The sequence below is a fragment of the Homalodisca vitripennis genome, unplaced genomic scaffold (assembly GCF_021130785.1).
Source record: "Homalodisca vitripennis isolate AUS2020 unplaced genomic scaffold, UT_GWSS_2.1 ScUCBcl_57;HRSCAF=856, whole genome shotgun sequence".
NCBI classification, from domain to species: Eukaryota; Metazoa; Arthropoda; class Insecta; order Hemiptera; family Cicadellidae; genus Homalodisca; species Homalodisca vitripennis.
Window position 1 is genome coordinate 68209 of NW_025776193.1, and position 15291 is coordinate 83499.

A 15291-nucleotide genomic window follows, 5' to 3' on the forward strand; every position below is an offset into this window, starting at 1 on the left:
ATAGTGAGGAACTCCTAGAACGATTTGAACCTATGACCAATAGAATGCGCAGCCTGCTGAAAAATACGAAAATGTGAGAATTATTCTCACAGGGGGACTAACGGCGGGTTAACGTGTTTTCATCGTATTTCTTTTCTCTTGATCTCTCCTTACTTTTGACAGCTAGCGCTGAGTGGTGTCCAGGAACAAGCCAAGTGTCAACGTACTTTTCTGGTTGAAACAGCCGGAGAGGAGGTCCATTTATTTTTATAAACAACAGGCCAGACACTGTTGTAATTTTGAGTGACGATCTCATAGATGTTATTCTTAAATTCATTTGAGAAAACCCTCTTTCACATTCACTTGATGAAATGGCAACCGAGTTGATCGATTGCTCGAGACAGAGGCTGTCTGGTAACGTTCTGGAGTAGATATATTCTCTGAAACCCTTATTAACTGCCTTTCATTAAGCTTAAACCTGGAAGCAAGTTCCCTCATTTCGTTTTCTCCGAACGTTATTGGGATGTCTTCAGGCCAGTTTCTAATGTCCATAACTTTGAAAGTATCTGCTAACTTAGTGTCTTTTTCATTTAACAGTCTCGCTTCATTTAATAGACGTTTTCAGTACTCCGTAAAATATTTACGGGTTCATCGGTTGGTCGTTTACTCGACCAGCTTTTGTTTGGAGAGGAACACTGAAAAAAGACAAGTTTTCAACTGCTTCTTGGGCCATTTTAGAGTATAGACCAGGAGTTGTTTTCCTTTCTTCGAATAAAGCAACTACGATTTGCAATTTTCTATTTGCATAGCTCAAATCTGCGTTGCAATGCCGTAAAGCTTCACTTAGTTCTGAAAGCTCTTGTAAAGCGTCAGCCATCAAACCCAGGTCTAATATGAAATTTGTATCTGTGATTTTGTTGAGGAGGCCAGCAAAAGTAATTCTTTCTTTGTTGTCTCTAGTTGTATCATTTGAAGCTTCTTTGAAGTGTTGTACTAACGCCTCGTAGGACTCCCATACAGCTGAGACAGATACAACTAGATGAAGGCATTTGGCTATTCCGGTACCGGGTAGTTTTTATCCATAAATTCCCCAGAAACTGGGTGGGACAAGGAGTTGCTCCGTGTAATAAAAAAAAAGAACCTAATAAACTAAAATTTACTTTACCTACAAAAAGGTTGAAGGAAACCAAACTAAAGAGCCACTGGCTAAAAGAAAGAAAAGCTATAGTGCGCACATGAATGGAAGAACCCCAAACTATCAGCGCCCGAAGATACAACCACTACCCCCGCGAGTCCGACCTCATGTGTCAGGGCCCGCTGGCTGGGGTAAGCCAGCCGGGGGCACCCCTGACCCCGCGCGGTACCAGTATCTCTCACGGCACTGGTCGGCCGGGTTCCACCCCACCGTCGCACTAGGGCAAGACCAGACCGGCCCAGAAGCAGGCAGGGAGGGACGCCAGCCCCCACTCCCCCAACAGCACGGGAGAGGACCCCCTTCGCCGCGGATGAGCCCCATTAGACAAATGTCAGGCTAGGGCGGGACTAGACGCCACTCTAGCCCCAGCACTGGTCCGCCCAGCGACTCGATCACCGAAGATCTAGATGACTTAACTAAGGTCGGCAACTCAAAAGTAAAGAAATAAAATCTAAAACTCGCTCCATACTTATTCACCCAACCCACTTACCACTCACACACATCCAAACTCACCTCACATCCAAATGGCATCTGGCGATCGCCACCGTGGACCGGACAACCCCCATCAGCAGGTTGCCCAGCTGGACATCGTTGCCCACACCCAAGATGCCCAGGTTCCTCCTGGTGGCTGCAGGGAAAACCCCCTAGATCCAAAGACCAGAGGCAGCACCCTAAAATTACTGACCCCAAATCTATCCATTACCGTTAGGGCCAGCACACTATATTTATTGGTCTTCTCCCGAGCAGCGGCAGCAAGTGAATCGTCCTGCTCGAAGCGAACAGTCACGTCAACCACCAGGGCGGAGTCTCGTGTTATGACGACGAGATCCGGCCTGAGCGGTTCGGCAATGACGGCACCCCCTCACCAGTCGGAGTGAAGAGCTGCTCTCTCGCGACAATAAACTGCCGATTAAGAGCGCTAGCCTCAACCGCATCAACGATGCGGTCGTGCCGCGCTATCCTGGGCCCTCGACCAGCAGGGCATTCGCCAATAATGTGCCCGAGAGTTTCCGGCTTGGCGGAACACCTCCTGCATAAGATGTCCTCAGCAGGAGATGCCCTGGCAAGACATTCGCGTGATGGAAAAGTATTCGTGCGAATTTGGATCAGGTCGATAATTTCTCCCGGGTACAGCTCTCCCTCCGACCACAACCACTTGTTGCCGAGCTTATTTCTACGGAAACAAGCCGCTCCCTTACCCTGGCTTCCCAAACCGGAAAAGGTGACAAAATCCGTGTCCCTGAGCTGAGTTTTGATGGCCACAACATCCTCGTCGCGCGGAGGCCAATTAAGACCCAAGGCCGCAGCCGAGTCAGAAGCAGGGGCACCAACCCGAGGGTCGCCCAGCACAGACCGCAGCACCGAGTCGTTCGACCTGGAGAGGGCGGCCAACGCGCGAACATTGGCAGCCCTCACGAGGTCGACCAACCGCGGCACGCCCAGACCTCCATCGGCCCTCCGCATGTGGACATAGCTAGACGCCACAGCGGAGGGCAGGTGGAGCATAGTCCGAACTAGAGACCTCAGGAAGGCATCCAACTCCCGAAGGGCGACCAAACCAGGCGGGTCCGCAATGAGTCTATAGAAGGCTGGGAGAACATAATTGCATAGCAGGTTCAACTTCTGCATTGCCTTCAGGGAAAGCCTAGAGCACCTGGTTGCTGCATCCCTGATTGAAAGATAAGCATTGGAATTGCTGAGCCCCCGATGGACAGTGAATAAAGCTCCCAAATAAGAAAATGGCTCATCGATTCCAAAGTTGCGGAGCGGGACCCGATCCAGGAGTACTCCAAGGGGCTCCTGAACCCAGGGCTTCGTACGCCTCTTAACAAAGAACCCACCACACTTAGAAACCGACAGCTCTATGTTGACAGATGCAAAAAAGGCGGACACAATATCTAGAAGGGTTTGGAGCTCAGCAACATCGGACCCCATTAAGATGAGGTCATCAGCAAAGGCCAGAACAGGAACCCTGTGCTCACCCAAAGTAAACGCCAAGCCAGAGCTCGCCAGTTCAACTAACAAGAAGTCAATGACTATGTTGAAGAGCAATGGTGAGAGAGGATCCCCCTGCCTAACCCCCCGCCGATTACCAACATTGAACCCTCCACAGTTCTTAAAGGAGGTGGACGCATTTCGGTAAATGGAGGAGATAGCATCAATAAGCACCTCAGGGACCGACCTACCCCTAAGGGCCCTAAAGATAGCGTCATGAGGAACACTATCGAAGGCTTTGCTCACATCCAGCTGAGCACATGCAACAGATGACAACTTACCCCTGCGAATGCATTCATGGAAGAGGAAAACATTGCCGAAGCAACCATTCCCCTCCACAAAGCCCTTCTGCCTCACAGATAACCGAACCACCCGCCGGACACGGGCCTCAACGAGGGCGCAGTACATCCTCGCAAGGGCCGAGCCAATGGTAATGGGCCGCCACCCAGAAGCCACTAACAGGTCCTTCCCAGATTTGGGGATCATGGTCGTAGAGTTAACATACTAGCCTGACGGATATTGTCCTGTACTTAAAAGAAGATTGAACAGACATGCCAGTAGATTTTCAGCACCCGGTACGCCAAGAAGATGCCTTTTCCTAATAGAGTCTGGACCAGGAGCCGAACCGGGCCTCATGCCCCTTATGCGAGCCTTGACCTCTCGCGAAGAAACCGGGTCAATCCAGTGAACCTCATTTTCAGGAGACGGATCAAAACGACATAAACCAGGAGAGTCCCACAGGGCAGAGTATACCCCCCTGATCTTTACCGGAAGGCGGACTGGGCGAGTCAGCCAGGGAACATACCGGAAGCCCGGCCCTGGCACACTCGGCCAACCTAGCTGGACATTTGCTATAAAACTCTTGTGTACATGCATAAATCCGCCTTCTGATGACGTCCCTAGTGCGTCCACACCTAACCGGGCGACGCCGAACCGGCGTCTGATCGGACTCAGTGAGAGATCCGCTGATTCTATCAACAAAGGAGTCAATCCACTCCAGATCAGGAGAAACCACCGAAGACCAATGCTCCCTGAGCTCCAGAGCCAACTCGTGAGTTGGCTCCTCCCTCAGCCAGAACTCCCTAATGCCAGTGCTCCACCCTTCATTAACATCCCCACCCCCAATCCCGGGGGCCACCCCGTCGCCAGGGAGGCCCATAGGAGCAGGGGGAGGCACCTGAACATCGACCAGCCCTCCACCACGGCCCGGACCGATATCAGGCTGGTCAACAGCCCTCAACCGACCAGACCGCACCAGAGAGGCAACCTTGTCTCTAATTTGATTAATAGACCTACTAGGGAAAATTGGAACGAGTGCAGCAGCATAACGGCCAAGAGGCGGAGCACCCCCTAACTTTTGAAGCAATCGCAAAGTATCATTTTCTGACCACTCATAGTGTCCCAAAGGCCGATCTGGGCGTTGTGGAGGCGCCATTCTTTCGATATTCCCAACCGCCGGATGCCTATGTCGCTTATGCTGTGACAGGCCTACTTGGGAAGCAAAACTCCTACCGCACTCAGTACAGAAGAAATCACCATCGGCGACCTCCACAGGACCCCTAAACCGACCCAGATGGCAAAGAGATGCGTGAACGCCACCAAACGTGCGCGAGCAATTCCCACACCGGAAGGAGACGGGAACCCCAGGATGCTGCTCAGCATAGTGCTTTGCAATCAACCCGGGCCGCTCAAACCAGTGAAGACAACTACCGCACGAAGAAGGTCTCCAAGGAGCAATGCATACATCACCAACACCAACCAACGCAGCGAGAGCCCCTGGTCCACCAGCAACCAAATCACTAACAGGTTCAGCCATAGTTTATTCTTTTCATCATAGCGTCCACCCCCCGAAGAAAAGTATCGCAGTCACCAGACCCAGGAGCATGATCATGGCGAAGCCGCCTATCCTTGCACGGGACACACACAGCTGGCTTAGCCTTATCAGGGCAAGCCTCATGGGAATGACCCCCAACCCCACAATGCCTACATACCTCCTTGCCCCTACAGAATTTTGACACATGGCCAAATTCTTCACATTTGAAGCACCGCGATAAACCCACAAAGTCCTCGACCTTGCAGGAGTACCACGATACAAACAGCCTACCCCCATCGACCAGAGTTTTGCGGACAGAGGGAGAGACCTCAACAACAAAATGATGCTTCGGCCCACCCCTCTTGCCCTTCTTGAAGATAGGCCTAAACTCCCTTTTGAATTGCTCCAACGAACCAACAACAGCTATCTCATTTTGGTCAAAGACCGCAGAAACAAAATCCTTATCGAACAAGGCACTGACCACATCATAGACAATTGAACGGGGCGCAACCTTGGCGCTATCCGAGACGTTAAGACCCCTATCAGCCAGCGCCCTACTTTTCTTAATCTTAGAGACGGTCTCCCAGTCACCAGCCTCCAGCGCCATTCTCCCGTCTCCAGCAGCCCTCAGATTACGTATCTTAAGCCCCTCGGCTACCGGGTTAAGGGAGGCAAGGACATCCATGCGGATGTCCTCGACTGCCCTCTTCCCCTCAGCCGGCTTGATGAAGATGGTGGGGTTAACGGCCTTAGGGAGATCCTTATGTCGACCCCTCACAGTAACCACCGCAGATGGCGAAGACTTGGCCACCTCAGACCACTTAGGAGCTTTCTCCGCAATAGCTTCACCCACCGAAGATTTCAGCGCCTCACTGAACCCCCTATCACGCTCAGACAAGAACCGCTGGATCGAGGATCGCTCATCAACTCTTCCGCGATAATACGCCACATCTTGCCGCTGCTTCGCAATCTCCCTCTCGAGCTCCAGAATGGTATCCCTAATCGTAAAGACATTCGCCTTACTCATTTTGGACGTGTTAAGCTCAAGAACCCCCAAAGCCTCTCTCACAATCACCTCCAACCTGTCACACCCCCCCCCACGACTGCGCTTCTCCAGGGCTCCAGCAGCAGTCTCCTCATCCCCACTCTGCCGCTTGGACGACACCGAAGCCACACTGTCGCTGGATCCTGCCCTAGACAGCGGAGCAGACAAGGACGGAAATGCCGGGGGATGGTCAGTAACCGGTGTCGTCAGCGCTGATCCAGGTGGTTTCCTCTTCAAGCCCGACGACCTGAAGACATCAGCATCCCTCTTACCTCCTCCAGGCGCAGACATGACCCCCTGAGGCTAGAAGAGAGGTGCGACCCAACGGGTGCTCAAAACTCTTCCAATTTTTAAAATTTCTGCCTCTAATTGATTCGCACAGTTCCTGAGTTCCCTACTGTTCTTTGGTGAGGCATGATAGATAACATAGAGTTTATCAATAAAGGATTTGAATCTGCTTACTCCTGAAACAGATTTAATAACGTCTGAAACTGACAGCTCAAGTCTGTGGTTTGCACAGTGCCAGACAATAATAGAAGGGAATTTCTGACAAAATAATGCCCCAATTCCTTTGTGTTTTCCGAGCATGGTAGCAGCACAATCACAAGTTAAGCTTGTCCATTTATCGCTTAAAAACTGCTCAGACAACCCATTTGAATGAAGGCAGTTCATTAGAGAGTCAAATACTTCTTTAGCGGTAACGCCATCAAGTTCTACCAGATCCAGAAATACGTTAGTGGAGCCACACATACCAGTTTTTTTTTCAAACAACACCGGACGTATACAATAAAACTTGACTTAATACTTAACCCTACAGTGCATGATTTTTTTTATTGGTTGGAAAAAATTTATTTTGTTAGAAAAATGGTCTTATACATCATAAAAAATAGTTTTAAAATTCCACCACTCATAGAGTGCAAATAATTTGGAAATTAAAATTATGTTCCATTTGGCAACAACATGCAGTGTGCTGCTCTACAATATACCTTGTTATGCACTTAATGCATGCTGTAGCCATATGGCAACGAATGATATTTCGTCACAACTTTAATTGTATTTGTTGTTGCATATAAAAACAACACATATTACATTTAAAACACATTTTTTATTTCTTATTACTAACATTTCCTTTCAAAATATGATATGTCACAACCTTACATTTGCCATTGTCTATGTTCGGACCTGACAATCTCAGTGCCTGACCAGTTATCAAAGAGTATGATATTTGACAAAACAGTTATTTGTTTTGTTTAAGCACAATGGAACTGTACACTTAACACACTTTATAACAGTAAACCCCTTGCACTGTTCCATTTTACAACGCTGTTTTTTTTCTGTATGGTCTGGCCAGTGTCCAATGTTGTCCAATCTGACTTCTTTAGGAGGACCAGAACAAGCCACAGCTTTCTTAGGTTTCTTGCTGGCAAGTGAGGGGCGGCCTCTTGTTGGTGTTGTTGTCATTCCGAATTTGCATAAACTTTGAGCTAGTTGTAACCGGAACATAGCTAGTTTTAGGTGTGGTTCTTGTCTTTCTTTGTGGACCCGGACGTAAATTAACCATGCATTTACAACAGTTAAATCCAGCAGGTGATAAAACAGTCTAATGTACCATTTCTTGCTTCTCTGGATTATCTTATATCTCCCAAGGAGACTATCCAGGAGGTCAACTCCACCCATATGTCTGTTGTATTCAGATATTATACTAGGACAGTTCACTTCCACATGCAATTTTCGAGATCTATCATATCTCTTGACTTTTGTTTCTGGTTCAACCCCTGCAAATGTTGACAGGAGGTTGACACACTTATTGTCTTTCCAGGATACTGCTGCTATCTTCCCATTCTTCATTTCACCCACATACTCCACTGATTGGCCTCTTACCATGGATTTTTGAGTTTTTTTTTTGTCAGGAAGCGGACAGTCTGGTATACGATCTGTTCGTACGGTTCCAACGCAATGTACACCCTGGGACAACAAGTAGTCACAAAGGCTAATTGAGGTGTAATAATTATCAAAATATATTTTATGATTCTGGTGAGGTTTGAGGATTCTGGTAAGACGCACAACGGTATTACCGGTTGCTCCGATGTCGGGTTCATTAGGCAGCCTTTCCTTTGAAGCTGTAGTCTAAGAATGGTTATTCCTAGAAGAGGAGTAGAAGTTGGGAAAGTGGTAGCCATCTACTCAAACAACACGTGAGATACATCAGCTACGTGAGCTACGTGAACTCGCGGACAAAGCGCGCGAGGTCTGATCGGTCACGTAGTTGGACTGCTACCTAAGGGTTAGAAGAAAATATTCATACGCGTGCCAATTAGGTAGTTCCTCCGCCCAATAATATAGTTCCGGAACATTGGATAAAAATAATATTAAATTATACTGGCTGACTAGGTTGCGAAAAATTAACTAATTTACGGTACAGAATATCCCCCCTGTTTTGAGTTCGCACCCTAGTTAGTCACTTTACTTTAAACATATTCTAATTAACAAACTTAATTCAACCTTTTATTCATTACATAAATTCAAATTCAACCATAACAATACGATAGCGCGGGGTTTCAAGAGTTTCCTATGAAATCCGCTAGATCGCACACCAATGCAGTTATCCCGGTATCTGATTCCTTTATCTGCTCGCTTAGAGACCAAAAATAGAACATCGATTTAGGCAAACTATTTTCAAGCAGTGCACGTTGCAGCGTTTTAGAATTTGCGGGTCGTTGCGAGAATGAGGGCATTTAAGGCGATTAAACAGAGAACAAGTGTAGTGAATTGTTTTGTTATATAGGCGCCACATTCATACATTTTTTTGCATTCATACCAGTGTTTTGTGTGTAGTGTTTTGCCGTTAAATACCCTGAGACTTGCGGACAAATTACCAATATGGATTGAATACTTTGGAATTAAACGTCCCCTCACGAGAAGCTAAGTCTCACATTTCTTATTAATACTGCATTACTCTTAATATATATTTACATACAACATCCTATACATCTTACATTTACACGAATTTTAACACTTCAAATATATCTACAAAATTCAAAATTTAACATTTCGACATACATACAAAAGACAGACAATTTTTCATATTTGCTTCCCTCATTACAAAGAGTCAGGATCAACTTTGTCTCATTTCTTTATACTAAGTCTACCTACAAATTTGTTTTCTATATTTTATTTCCATTCGAACATTCGATTAGGATTCACCAAACAATTAACTTCCTGGGTTTTATGTTATATTTTAAATTTGGCAGCAAGTGGTTTCTTAAGCTAGGGATGCTACAAATTTTTTGTTTTTTTTTTTTATATAGAACACGTCTTATTTTAACTTTAAATCCAATACATTATGAACCTTTTTTACATTCAAAATACTTTCAGTGAATTGTACAATAATAGTTATTTCCTCATTACAATTGAATTTAAAATAACATGAATCTCCATCAAGATCTAAAATTAATTTGCTATTAGTTATAAATGGGTTTCCTAATACAATGTCCCACTTTAAATTATCCAATACAATAAGTTTTACTTTCCAACAAAATTTAGAAATTTTTATCTTAGCATAACAGTAACCAAAACATTTTATTTCAGTGTTATTTGCAGCAAACATTCTATCATCTGATTTCATTAATTTAGAAACATTTTTATTCAACTATAGGCTATCATAAAATTCTTTACTCATTATATCTCTTGTAGCACCAGTATCTAATAAGCAGTTTGTTTTTACATTTTTACCCACTATAGCTTCAATTAAAGGCATATTGTTATACTGTTTAACATTTAAAATCACAATAACTGACTGACCCCACTCGACATAACACTTGTTTGGACAATGTTTTCACTTCCTTTGGGGATCAGTTAAATGTTAGCTTAAGAAACTTCCATGTTAGTGATCACTTTAGGTCAACTTTTTGTGTTAAAAAAATGTAGAGTTAGTTTCAAATTTTAATAGCAACCCTTGTCTAGTCTATAAAAATGTGCCAAATATTAATGATAAAACCATCAATCTGTTTAAGTATCTGTTAAGTAAGAAAGCTGGTCTGATGTTTTTATTGACGAAAGTATTAATGAGAATTTTAACAACTTTGTAAAATAGTTTTAAATATTATTACGACATAAGTTTTACTAAACATATTAGAATAAACCCTGGAAACACTAAGAAACCCAATAGGCCTACAGGAGGTACACATTGGTACACTCTGAGCTTGGAGAAATAAAGAATAGGCTAGACTTTCTCTACTCACTAGCTAAAAATGGGAGTGAACAGCAAAATTGCAATCTCTTTAGAACTAGTTATAATAGGCTTAAAGAATGTTATAGGAACAAAATAAGAGAAGCCAAAAAGGAGGCAAATATGTTAAAAATAAAGTGTTCAGAAAACCAAACTAAATCATTGTGGAATATTGTAAATAAGTCTAAGAAGGGTTCAAGTGGAACTCATAGGTTTGATAATAATGTTTTTACTCCAGATGAATTTAATAATTATTTTGTAAATGTTTTCAAAAGAAATCAAACAGACCCTGACTAGTCAAAATTACAACTCATTGTGCTTTAGATTTTTTAGTTCGTAGAGATGTTCCTGAGACTGTAACTTGTTGTAGTTTTAATGATGTCTCTGAAAATGATGTATTAAATGTAGTTAAACAGTTGTCAAATAAGTCAAGCAAAGATCATTTGGTTTCTCAAACAGACTGGTAAAAGATACCATCTGCTGTTACATCACTCCTCTTACTGCTCTAATCAATAAGTGTCTGTCTCAAGGTGAATTTCCTAACATTTTAAAGGTTACTAAGGTGATTCCTGTGTTTTAAAAAGGGTAAAAAAGATCAACTTAACAACTTTAGACCTATTGCAATTGTTCCTGTCTTATCTAAGGTATAGAAATTATAATCAGCAAACAGCTTTATGCATTTACATGGAGTTTAACAAGTTAATCTGTAGTTCACAAATTTGGTTTTAGAAAAATTCTTTCTACAGCCAATGCCTTAATAAAATTGGTGGTGACTGTGTGTCTCACGAGCTTTTAGTAAATAAACTTCAGCACTATAAAATTGAAGGCTCTGCCTTAAAAATTTTCCAAAGTTACCTGAAAAATCGCAAACAATATGTAGTAAGCAACAACAAGGAATCAAGCAGCCTAGATGTAAATTGTGGTGTCCCGCAAGGGTCAGTGCTTGGCCCCATACTTTTCATTATTATGATCAATGATTTGAGTGAATGTGTACCTGCGGATGTCGTCCTCTATGCTGATGACACTACAATCATAAATAAACAACCTAGTAGCAGTCTAGCATTGGCACATTGCTAAATCAAATCAAAATCTCATTCAAAATTGGTTGACTGCTAATGGATTGGTATTAAATACAAATAAAACAGTGACAACCTTTTTTGGCCTTAAAGAAAAACCAGAACAACACACAGAAAATCCAACTTTTTTGGGCTTAACCCTTGATCCAACATTATGTTGGCATCAACAACATAATTGGTCTCAAAATTAAACTTAAGCAGAAGCATTTATGCCTTAAAACGCTTATGTGGTGAATTGGACCAGAACGGGATCCGCACTGCCTATTTTGGTATTTTCCAATCACATATTACCTATGGTCTTGTTGTATGGGGTGGAGCCTCCCATGCCGAAGAGGTATTTATACTACAGAAGAAGGCTGTCCGTATCATTGCTGGAGCTGGTAGGCTTGATCACTGTAGGGATATTTTTGTACAGCTCAGGATTCTCACTCTACCTTGTCTGTATATATAATGCAATGCTTGTTGTATCTTATAAAAAATGAAGACAGAATTATGCTCAGAAATGAAATCCACTCGTACAATACAAGAAAATAGCCATTTAATAAATTTACTCCACATAGACTTAGCAAAAGTGAAAAAAACCCTCTGCACATTGCATCTAAATTCATGAATAAATTGCCTATGGAAATGAAAAAATTAAAAGACTGTTCTTTTAAATCAAAATTATATAAATTCTTGTTAAATAATGCTTTTATTCAATAAGTGAGTTTTTATTGAGTCAATGGACTGACAATGACTTCTTTAATAGTGAAGTACAATTATAAATTATACTGACCTGCTATGTATTTGTGTGAAATATCTTGTGGCCAATAAATTATTCTATTCTATTCTAGTCTTAAATTAGGTTTTCTATAGTTTAATTTACTCCAATTTTTAATTACCTTACCATAGACTCTCATAAAATAGTGTTTTTCTTTTCTTATTGCATTAATATTTATAAAATTATTATTCTTAGACTTCTGAAACCAGGGAGGGATATTTTTAGGTGTTGTGTGTAATACCACTCCCCTACCAACTAGTTTTTTGGATTCCTAAAACAATTTTTTGCTAAGTGACCAGGCCTATTACAATTGAAACACAACTTTGGGTTTTTTACAGTAGGCCTACTATTTCTAGGTTCAACATGTGGTGGATACATGTTGTTAACATATGTCCTACTTAAATTGTCCCTTAAGTTATCATTAAAGGTTATATTGTTACTAGCTATACACAATTTTTCCAAATCTGTAAAACAAATGGGAGTGTTTTCAAAAATTAACTTATTTCTATCTGTAGGCTTAATACCTCTTTTTATACAAGTTACCAAGTCCTGTTCACTTATGTTACACAATAAAACTTGACTGAGCTCTTTGATGTCATAGATGTATTCATACAGTGGCTCATCAAACCTTTGTGGCCTATAAAATAAATCTAGTCTAAGTCTTTCAATTAGGCCTACAGGGATAAAAGCACTAATTAATTCCATGTGTAGATAGTTGACATTAGGCATGACAGACTTACACTGTATTAATTTGGCTAAAAGTGGACCTTTTGCATAACATGGTAACAATGCTAAAATTTCATTATCTGATAGGCTAGTTTCACATTTTAGTTTTAACAAAGTTTTCAAAAATTTTATAAGCTCAGGTACTATTAAACCATTTGTTACTGTAAAATTTTGTAAATAACATTCTACAGGGTTGTTTAACTTATTAAACATATTTAAACTAGACATAGGTTGACTAATACCATTATTGTTTGCATTATAATTAGGCATTACAGGCAAAGTGGGGGTACTGGAAGTAGGCTGTGATATTGTTGGTGGTTGTACAGAAATAGGGCATATTTGTTCTTTCACTGCCTGTTCCATAGCCTCATCTTGTTCCAATGATTCATTTAAACTGGCTTCTAACACTTTAAGCTGTTCTAGGTTCACTTTAGGTAGCAAGTTTTTAGCCAAGTGTTGTTCAACATTTACTAGCCTACACTTTAATGCTGATAAAGTTTCACTTTGTACAGTACTTAGTTCTAGCTGGTTGTCTAAAAATAAACGGTTCATTAAATGTTTACATTTTTCTTGAAATTTAGTGATTTCTAAAGGTGAACTATCACTGTTCAATTCACTGCACCCATGTTCTAATAACATCACTTTTTCACTGAGAAGTTGTACTTCCTGATTGTGATCTATTTTTAATAGGCTACTTGCAGTAGGTAAAATATTGTTTCTCAAACACTGTCTTAAGGACTTTCTAAGTTCATTTACTGTACTATCACTATTTAATTTAATACCTCTAGATATCAGTTCAAATACCAACTCATCTTTAGACAAATATTCTATCTTAATGGCAGGCATTGTGGCGTTTTCACTCAGTTTCACCCAGTTGATAGCAGAGTAGGCACATCAATAGCAGAGTCGCGCAATAAATATGTGTACCGTATGACGATAACACATGGGGGTGGTGACTTCTGAGGTCGTAGTATTAAATACTCGAATTGCAAAGTTTACTTATAAGTTCAGTTTAATTATGAATACTTACAAGCACCACTTTTAGATGGTAAAGGAAAAGTATGTAATACCACGTTGCTGCCAATTAGAATATAAGAACTAAAAATGTATATCTGCTAGGTGGGCCTAAAATATCCAATGTTCTGTGGAATTATGCCTACGATGTTTTACTTTATAAAACAATAAGATTCCACTTCCCTTCGCAATATGTAGACTCACAACCCGGGCGTCGGCGTCTTGGCACGAGACTTTGAAGCTGTAGTCTAAGAATGGTTATTCCTAGAAGAGGGGTAGAGTTGGGAAAGTGGTAGCAATCTACTCAAACAACACGTGAGATACATCGGCTACGTGAACTCGCGGACAAAGCGCGCGAGGTCTGATCGGTCACGTAGTTGGGCTGCTACCTAAGCAGGGTCCACACTATGCCGGGGTAGGCCGGGCGGGCTGACCCGGGTGGGCTAAGGGCGCTCCTACACTGGAGCCGGTCCGCTCAGTCAGGTACGACCATCAACCCGGTTCCGATCAGACAGATCAGATTTGACCCTCCTACACTGCAGCCGGTATTTCAACCCGACAGAGGCAGAGAGATGAGAAACTCAGTAACTCTGTCAGCTCTCAAGAAGTGCGGATCGTGGCTTTAACACTTTGAAGTTTGTTTAAGTTTTGTTGTTGATTATTGTTTGAATTTTACAATGGACGAGGATTTAGCGGATTTTTTGTTGTTAGACAGGAATTTATTATTAAATTCAAACACGAGACAGTTTTGGGTACATGAGTTTAATGAAGATCACACCCAAAGTGAGTTTTATGTGACCTGTTTACCCTTACGTGATCATGCTGACAAATTCAAGAAATACTATCGAATGACTGTTGAAACATATGACTACATACTGTCCCCACATCAAGGGAGATTTACAGAAATGGTCCAACTTTAGAACTTGTATAGAACCTGCCGAAAAGCTATCGATTCTCTTGAGGTAAGTAAATAAACATAGTATTCAGGATTGAAAACATTTTTATTTTATCAAAATATAATTGTAAAATAATGTAAAATAAATATAACCCATGGAATCTAATGACTCTTAAATGTTATTTGTATAACTAAGATTATAATGTATAATCTTAATGTTAATCTATTACAATACAATTTGAGCGCATGTATCAAATAATGTCTAACGTGAAGAGAATTATAATAATTAAATCTAATTGTAAAAAATGTATGTAATAAATGAGAATAAAAGTTGTTACACCTATCAACAGGGTATATAAGTAAATACTAGCTAACAAACGGTCAAACATTTTTAAGCAAAAGCTTAAACAATACTTATGTAAAAAAAGAGAACTAATCATTAATGTTTCATCTGTTAATGTTTGTACTTAGAGATTCTCGAAGGTATTGGTGTAGGGAGGCGTCTGTATTTGGTCATTAGGGGTAGGCCAGGTTTCAGTATGTGGTGTAGTAGGCCTTGAAGTTG